Raw genomic sequence first — 9,508 nt, 5'->3', positions numbered from 1 at the left:
TCGGTCGGCTCCGTGGGGTTGAGGCGGCGGGTCGAACGGGTGGTGGTGGAGGGCCGTTCACAGTGTCGGGAGCATTAAAAGAATTATATAGCGGGCAGTCTGCACCGGAGGCGTCAGCGAGTGTACGGCCACGGGGAGGAGCGACGATCTCGTGAGGCACCGGGTGATGGGGGCCACGAGAGGCTGTCGAGTGGGCCGACTTACAGATATAGGTGAAAGAACGGCTTGCAAAGCTCGCTCTGGGCGGAAGCGGGTAGGGAAGGGTGCGACGCGGGCGTTGACAGCTAGCAAAAGCTGCAATGACGTCGAATTGGCAGAGATGCTCGATCTGGGGAGGCTCTCGAGAAGTGCGAGGCTTTCGAAGGACCGAAAGGATGCAGTATGATGCGAGGCCGGGGCTTCCGTATAAGCAGCAGCGGCGCTCGTACGATGCAGCGCTGGGGAAGGGACCGTGGGCGAGGCGGCGGTGGAGTGAGGAGACGGTAGGGCCGTGTGTCAAACCAAGAAGCACCTGTTGGCTGCAGCAGTCCTATTAAAAGGGTCTCGTAGCTGCGATGGGCCCGGAAGTGCTGAGGAGGAGGGATGGAGAAGAGTGTTGAGGGCGGTAGCGCTGAAGACGTGCAGGGCCGCGACTATTGGGGAATCGTTGAACCAGGATGCAAGCGAAATCGAGGCCTGGCGCTCGGACGCCCGCAGGGATGCGACAGGGAGCTGCACCACCAATGCACAGGTGGGTCAAGGCCTTTTAGCTCCACCCCAACAGACCGGGGCACCACCAAGGATTTTCACACGCAGCCAAGCGGCAGCAACCGGTTCTGACTACTGCGGCGAGAGGCCAACGGGAGCGGAGGCCAGCGCTGAGAGCTGCTGAGGGGCGAAGACACGCCGTTGCTGCGTGGCCGACGGCGGCGAGGCGAACGAGGTACTTGGGGCTACAAGCTGCCACCCATAGCTACACTATCGTGGTGGCGCTGGGCGGGATTAGCTGATGCCTTCTCTGCGTTATCTCCCGACCGACACCAAGCGAACACGGCCTTGCCTGGCACGGCCACAGGTCGAAACGGTGGACCAGCAGCCGGCTCTATTGCACACTGTCTGTCGCAGCTATATCGCACACAGCCGCTGTTCGCTCGGAGACGCACGCCGCGCGCTGTCTGCTATCCATCCAGCTCAACAGACATGGCCTGACACCAACAAGACCGAGCAAGCAGCCGTGGGGGGCGCGTCGTATCCAGCGCCTGCCAAATCTACCCCCATCACTCGATCTGAGGCCAGACGACGTCGGCTCGGATGGTTCGCAATTTGCCAGCCGTTGCCAGGCAGTTGCTGGTCTCAGAAGCAAGCAAGCAACGCTCAAGCCACGCGAACAGGGCCCTCAGCGACGTGCTCGGGCACGTGCCATGTTCAAGCGAGGCCGGGCTGATGTCATTGCTATCGCAACGAACCCATGGACTGTTTGCGTGCGAACGGCCGTGTTTCCCACCCCATCTACACGTCGCAACATGGCGATGCTCCAAACTGCGGCGCGTGAAGTTGTGCGGTACCTGAGCGATCGGAGCGATAAGGGTACGGCTTTGCAATCCGCCCGCCCTCCCATGAAAATTTCCCCTCCGCGATGCTCAACTCAGCGAGATCGCCGGTGCCGCTTGCCGTTTGAGAAAGGGCGGTCGGGCCAATGCCAATCACATTTCGTAGGAGAAGGGGAAGCCTAGTGGCCATCCCGGTCGCAGTTCTCTGGCCCCTGCGGCGAGTGGCTGCTCGCGGCCACCTCTCACGACATCTTCGCAGTCATTGTTGTGATTACTGCTTCGCCGTCTGACCGTGCTCTGCTGCAGCCCGCGGGACTACTGTACCCCAAGTTCGTCAACGTGAGAATGGCGGGGCCTGCGCGCACGTCTTGCACTTGTCGCGCGACAAACTGAAACCACGTCGCTGCGGTGTCGCTGACAGATCGGTCCAGCATGGCCGCCATTTCGAAACGCATTCCATTGGCCATGGAGAACACCGGCTTCACAGCTTCCCCGCATTATCACCACCAGCCCAGACGAGCCTCGTATGCAGCTAAGCCATTCGCAAAAGCATGTACGTGTCGTGGATGAGCTGATCTCCTGGAGCATTGTTCCGCGCAAAGGGTTCCCTGATCTGGCGCGCCTACGCGTCGCCGTTGGACCTCTACTGCGCTCGTGGGCTGAGTACAGGCGGCCTCGTCTCAAACCCGGCGCTGTAGTCCAGTGGCTGAGCGCCTAATTTGTTTTTGCAGCCCTCAGATGAGCAGACCCATTGAGCCTCGCCCCACGGCCTCTCTTACAATTTGAACCACGGTTCTTATCTTGCTGGAGATTGCTGTCTATTGAAAGCTAACACTGGCTAAACCTTGGCTGCAAATGGACGTGGGCAAGGCGGAACACGGATCGCGGCACAATCACGCACATGTGTAGTACTAAATCAGGCTTTCGCCAGGCCCTTTGTCGGAGATCAGGATTTCGATGCTGCTCGCGAGCTTATTTCGATAATTTCCATCCTGCCCAGCTTGAAACGTTGCTTTCGGGAGGTCGCGACGTCGCGAAGCTGGCCAGACCGAGGCCCACTGGGCACGCTAGCCCCCATGCCCACTGGTCGCCTGCAGTGACCCACATGGAGTCATGTCAGAATGTGGCAGAATGCAGTCATCGCTGCCACTCAAAGCCCGCGGAGGAGCCGCCTTCTGTCACCGCCCGACAGGGCCCCCGCCATGTTATCATCGATTTCCTCCAGTTTGTCGATCTCCGCACGCTCATCGAGCGGGGCTTGGACCAGTTCCGCCTCGAACTAACCCGCTTTCCGCTGCCCTCCGCGACACAGCAATCGCGACAATGCGACGGAGTTTGAGCAGCGCATGGCTGGGCACGGCTGTGCCTGTATCATGTCCAGCAAGTATCAAGGTATTAAACGCGAGCGGCCCAGCAAAGGATACGCGGCTCGTTGCTGTCGCTTTCGTCTCGCCCGTCAAGATGATGTCTAGCCTGCCCCGCGCAGCGTCGGATGGATGCAGTCCCGCAAGCCGCACACTGGCCTACCAACTCCTGGAAAATGCACTGTCACCGTCACGCTGACCCAGGCGGGTCCCAAGTTTGGCCGGTTTCGCTGGCATGTCAAGCGAGACGTCAATCTATCGCAGGACCACCTTGATGGGATCTTAACCGTGGTACGCGACAGATGTCCACAAAGAACCCGAGTGGAATTCCCCGATACTTTACTACGTACTCGATAGAGGAGCTTCTCTCGCGAAGATCCACTAGCAAACGCTCTGTGCGAAAACGGGGCTGCCTGCGTTGGGCGCGTAACGCCAGACTGCGATGTTGCCAACTTTCATCACCGCTACCCAAAGCCGGATACAGTGATGCGATTGAGTTCCAGTGCCCACTTGTCAATGTGTCACTCACGACGGCAGCCATTCAGGAGTAATGCCACGTACCACCGGGCATGTCACGGACTGCAAAGACTAACAATTGCATCCCCACTCAGACGGCATTTTGCTCCCACTTCTAACTCATAAGCAAGATCACGATGCGTGACGTCAACATCGACCCTCCGATGACTCTCGTGAAGCGAAAAATTGGGCTTCCCACTCCTTCCGCGTACTGCGCGCAGGATCACCCTGCCTTTCGATACAGCCTAGAACCTCGATGCTTGTCAGCGCTTGTTCTTGCAAGACCTTCACCGCTACTTCTCCCTCTATTTTCATCAATTCGTCTTTTACATCCACTCAAAATCCGCTCATTACTGGGTATTGTTCCAGATACGGACACAACCATAGTCTGATGACTTGAAGTCGAGCCAGGGAGAGAGCCGTCGCATCCGTGCAGTGGGAAGTGGGAGACGTCTCCCCGTCCGTGCCCCACCCCACGATCTCTTAACTCACGGGCCGAAAGACAAAGCTGTCCTCCGACAAAACTGCCAGCAAAGGCCCGATGATGATCGTGATCGTCAACTTTGTTCGTACTTCGCAGGGACTCCATACAAATGCTGATGCCGAGTCAAGCTGGCGTAGCAGATCGAGAGATGGAGGGCATGATCGCATTCAACAGTTTGACAAGTGAGAAATTCGCCGATGACTGTAGTGCTAGCCTCAGGTCCTAGTGCGCTGTCAACTGCCTTGTGCTAGAGCTGCGAACGTCGTGCACGTGGCCGGAGGATACCTAGGCACCTGAACGATTATGGTAGTGGGAGCTATGTCTTGTACCGAACATCACCACAGAATTGTCGCATCATTAACACGCTGTATCTGCAGAGCAAGCGTCTCGATCGGTCGCGTTGTCATTTTAAAGATCCAGGATCCGAAGACGCAGGGCAAAAAGGCGACATCATTTGTGCAGGACGTACCGTAGTCTCCCACTCTCATACTACAAGCTTGAAGATCTTAAGCATGCTCACATCATCGTTCCACTAATAGTACAACGACATCAGATTATATCATCTGAAGTTCGGGACGATGACCTTGAGAGTCCGCCAATGGATAAGTCGGCTTAGGCATACATTCCGACGTCCGGGTGGCTTATGCTGTGTAACCATGTCTATCTGAGAGGTGTGTTTGCGAGCAGATAAAGTAGGCCGCAACGCATTGCGCGACACCTCTGCGATGGAACCAACTCCATCAGAGTTTCAGATCATAAGGCAAACCTTAGACGCATATTGAAACGATACCCAAGTGGTCCTACCCAAGCATGAACTGACCTAATTAGGGCGTCCGAGATGATGCGAAAACTTGAAAACGGACTCGCCGGTGTCCTCATCTTTCGATAACGGTTATCTCGGCATCGTTACATTACGCGAAGTATGTAAGATTGTTCTAGCCGTCCTCATCTGACATTGCACAGATTATCCTATCAGTGCAGCCTCCACCTCTGTATTCACACCCCCGACAAGATGCGCTACTACCTGTCTCCAAGCTCACCTGACACGTTCCTGTACGCGACCTCATCTCCACCGCCCCGTCTCCTCACCTGCCGTACGCAGACATGTGATTGCTGATAACGCTTCCAAGGCCAACCCCATAGGCGTAGGGCAGTTTCGCCCGTTGCCTGTCACCTCTTGCATGAACACAACGCGCCTAGATGTTACACCTGCATGATCTATGCATGCCTTCCCCTCACTCCCAACAAAAGCACTCCGCCCCAGTCGGCTGTCCTCCATACATTCGAGGCATGTGTGTACTATACAGCGGGTTGCCTCATCTGACCAAAACTACACAAACAGCGTAATGGCTGGGAAAGAGGCGCTTCTATGGGGCCATCTCTTCTGTCTCATGTATTGTGTGAGGGTGTGAGGATGGTCGGCGATAGGCCGACCGGTAGAGCGTGATGCGGGGTCGCACTTTCTGTATTCGACCTCTGTGGTGCTAGATAACGCAGCAATGCGGCTTGTGGGTACATTTTGGGACCGACATGACAAGTGAGCTGCCCTGACCGTTCTAGCGAAGGTCGTCGAGTGCTTTGAGCATCTTTGCCCAACTCCCGCGAACATGCAATCTAGAGTGTGCAGGCGCAATCATCATGTGTACATGTAGTCGGTCAGCCACAGTACTGTTTGATCCGGAAGGTAAGTCACATGTCTATCATGATATAAACGATTCTAGACGCTGTCGCATCGGCAAGCCCTGTCAATACAGGCTGCTCGGCATTTTAGAGCACTGTTTGTGACCCAGTTCGTGCCACACCACTGGATACGAGCGGCCTGCGAACTGTGGCGAATGCAGCGGGAAGGATTCGCTCAACGAACAAGGAATGCGTAGGCGCTTACGACTTATCTGAGCGTGGCGTAAGGCATGCAATGTATGATATCATTCTTGAAAATCTTCGCAACCTCAGAAGCAGTCCAAGACTGAATGGGACGATATAGTGTTGTGACCTTTGCCATACCAGCCGTATAGCTGTGTGGAGAACAAAGTTCAATGCTGCGCCGTAGCGATCAGCAAAGTTGGCTGTGGCTGACGACATCCTTGTCAGTCTCCAAGCGAGCATGAGGGGCAGAGTTTTTGAGTCAAGAGATGACGGAGCTAGAGCATAAGGATGCTAGCGCGCAAGGCTGCGATATTCTTAGCAACTCGCATGAATCCTTTTTCCATCATCAATTCGCATCATCAAAACCTACGATAATACACTGCAACCACATGCTGCAGTTCTCTCAGTATTATCAATCACCTCCGACGTCGGAAGGAGCACGAAAGCTGACACATCAGATCTGTACGATATCAGTCGAATGAGAATCTCACCGTTGTTGAGCCGCAACGGTGTGCTTGTGGCTTGCCCTATCATCGTCGCATCCTTGTCTTGGCTACGACATCTTCGGTGCGGCAAATTCCCAACAGACACACCACTGCGCTTATCTACCCACCACCGTTGTCACATCTATGAGCATACGCACCACGTTGGCCACCATCCGGTCAGAACGAGCGTCTAGCAGCAGATTAACGTTAGTCAGTAGCATGGGCGGCTGTAGGTAATCTAGGCAGGGTCCACGGAGCCTCCCTTTACCCTGTCGCCTTGAAAGCAGGGTCTAGGTGTTTTATGGAGTATACTCCGGATCTTGTGGCGTTCTGAATGGGGTCGAGGTAGGCGCGATATGGTGTGTTGAGAGATTGCGTGCTACGCGATGCTAGATGGCGGATGAGCTTATTCTGCGGACCGTTGGGATGCTACTGTAGGAGCTCATGTGGGGAGAGGAGGGTTGGGATCGATTCTCCGTGGAGCAAAGGTTGGAGGATGGTGTGAACGGTGGGCGTCACATGCAGCTCTGGCGAGAATCTGTGCGCCTGGGGCAAGAGATGCGGAGATTGTCGATTGCGGGGAGCGAGCGGTGAAGGATCCACGGTACACAGCGATGGCTCCGACCGTTTGACGGTGACTATGGGCGTTGATCGTCAAGAGCACGGAGTAAGATGTTTGCGGATCCTCAATTGATGGGCGATAAACAGCAACCTCGACCGTATTCCAAGCCAGTCTCGCGTTCTCCGCGGTCCGAAAACATCTCGAAAGTCCGAAGGCCGCCATCATACGTCCGTACCACGGTTCCTCGTGTATTACAGCATTACTGACCCTGCGGCTCAGCTCTATCCGAAAAAATCAAGGGTCCAATCTCCGTCCTTGGAACCCCAGGGTCCGATCAACGCCTAGGCTTTGACATATGCAAACTTCTCACCCACTCGACCTCCCGCATACTCAAATACCCGAGACGACGACATGTGAAGTCCATCGGACGTTTCCGGCCATGACATCAAACCCTTGATCGTTGGCCCACTACACGCACTACCGTATGACTTACTCCATTCTCCACCGTGGCTCTCCACACGACAACTGCGTTGAGCACAGGACATTCAGTTGACAGTTGGGCTCTGCACTCCAGTCTCCACACTTGTAGCGAGAAAGCCGACGAAACTCATTTTCCTGCGTGGGTGAGCGAGCCCCGCATTGGGCCGTGGACTAGGTCTTTAGCACAATTGCTGCAAACTCGAACTGTTGAGAGTGGGTCTCCCATCCCATCACGTCCACCCCTTACTTACCCTATCCCACCATCTCTCTTCTCTTACAAGCCACGCGTTGAGTGTTCCATATTTCCTGATCCGACTTCTCGCTTGTGCACCAATAGATGGCGGATGTGTAGCGCGACGTAGTGAAGCGCCTCGCTCAGCCCCGCGGAAAATCACATTGACCCCCCGGCTATAGTTATGGCCGATGATTCATTCAGTTCGACGTCGGACGCAAAATAGGTGGGCGCTGTGGAGACGATGGATGGGGAGTCACTCGGCGGAAGCTAAGGCTGCGTGAGGAAGCCTTCCGATGCTCGCGGGACGGAGATGATAGTTGTAGAGGCGCGATGGGCGCGATGCAACGGGTGGATATTGGTCGGGAGGTTTCACGGTGGTGAAGATCGTGTCGCAACTGTTGAATACAGTATACTAGCGATGAGTAACAGTGGGACATGGGAGAGGAGCAATTTGCACGTTGGGATCCTAGAGGGCTCTAGAGGTAAGCGGAGTATGTTGCATCTGGATGGTACGTATTTCTGTATCGGAGAGTATCATTTCTAAGCGCACAATCTTGCCAAAGCTTCTCTCCCAGCGTGTAAGGTCTTCCCGCCTCGCCCTACGCAAATTCATTCTCCTTCTTCAACAAAGACACCGTAGGCAGTGTCACGTTCGCAGTTGGTATGACTGGTAGAGTGAAGTTGGCAATTGGCGAACCGGTGAGGGTAGGAAAGTTTGTCACGACTGGTGGATTGGGACCCAATTCACATGGGTGAGGTCCAGGACGAGGCGTAGGTTGGAAGAGGTTGCTGCACTGCGAGGTGTTAGTATAGCGCCTTCATCTCAGGGAGAACGTGAGTCACTTACTATGCGTGTTGGTGTTGGACATCCACCCACGGCTTGCATGTAACAGCCGTACGAGAAGTTCTCTTCGAAATGGCAGCTCTGGTGCTTGTGTTAGACCAACCATAATATGCTGAATCCATCGTCTCATGTAAGTCAACCTACCTGTAGTGCATCAGTTGCCCAGCATGGGTACCTAGCTGTCGCTAATTGACACTGGCATTTCTTCGTAAAGATTGGGATTGGCTCCCAATGAGGTGGCCTTTTCGACGAACTCAACTCTGGGTCTTCATCGTCGTCGTCGTCTGAGCTGGGGTCACTCGTCGGGAAAGCTGTGACTGGGATGTTCAGCGAAGTGGAATCTGGCGTGGCAGTAGTCGATGTCGGTAGGATTGCTGAGAGTGAAATGAGAGTTGCTCCTGGAGCGATCGAAATGTCTGTAGCTTGGGGATATGGAACTGCTAAAGCCAGTGCTGCCAGAGCACTGATCAAAACGAAGGTGCGCATTCTGGTAACTTGTTGCTGGTTTTTGGTCAATCGCAGAAGTGACTGGTGAATGGCAAGGCTGTGAAGTCTTGGTTGTATCATTGAGCCTCTTCATTCTATGTAACCGTTACCGCTTCACGGGGCCTCTCAGAACCATATTGTTTTACGATGCTCTTTAGATTGCGATTGTCAAGGTTCGCCTCGCAGTGGTATGCTATTGCTCAGATCAAGTCTTCTTCCATCAACTTGCGACAAAAGTTGCAGTCGCGTCCGTTGTGAAGCTATACATAGCAGCAAAATCTGCGCCTGTATTTACCAGCGCGTATTCCATGGTGTGGCTACTTTACCGTGATTGTGAAGTGCCGAAGGCCGCGCGGCTGATTGGCTCCTTCTATGCGTCTTAATCTGAACTCGATATACCCTTACATCGGGATAAATGGCCTAAATTGGAGGATTCATGGCAGCCAAAACCGAACATGGACGTTGGACGGCACACCCTCTACCAGACATTCCGACCATAGGACCTCCACGGATATGCAGCCGCCTTATCAAGGTGATCGTCAATAATTGATGTCGTAGTGGGAAGACCCGAAGAATCCATAACGCGTCATGTGGCTGCAGTATGATCTCTTCTCATGCCTCAGAGGCGCCCAAGGATTTGATATGACGAAAGACGAG

Source organism: Alternaria hordeiaustralica (genome assembly GCF_023758085.1).
Source record: "Alternaria hordeiaustralica strain BMP 2776 chromosome Unknown scaffold_4, whole genome shotgun sequence".
Taxonomy (NCBI): domain Eukaryota; kingdom Fungi; phylum Ascomycota; class Dothideomycetes; order Pleosporales; family Pleosporaceae; genus Alternaria; species Alternaria hordeiaustralica.
This window is presented reverse-complemented; position numbering follows the sequence as displayed.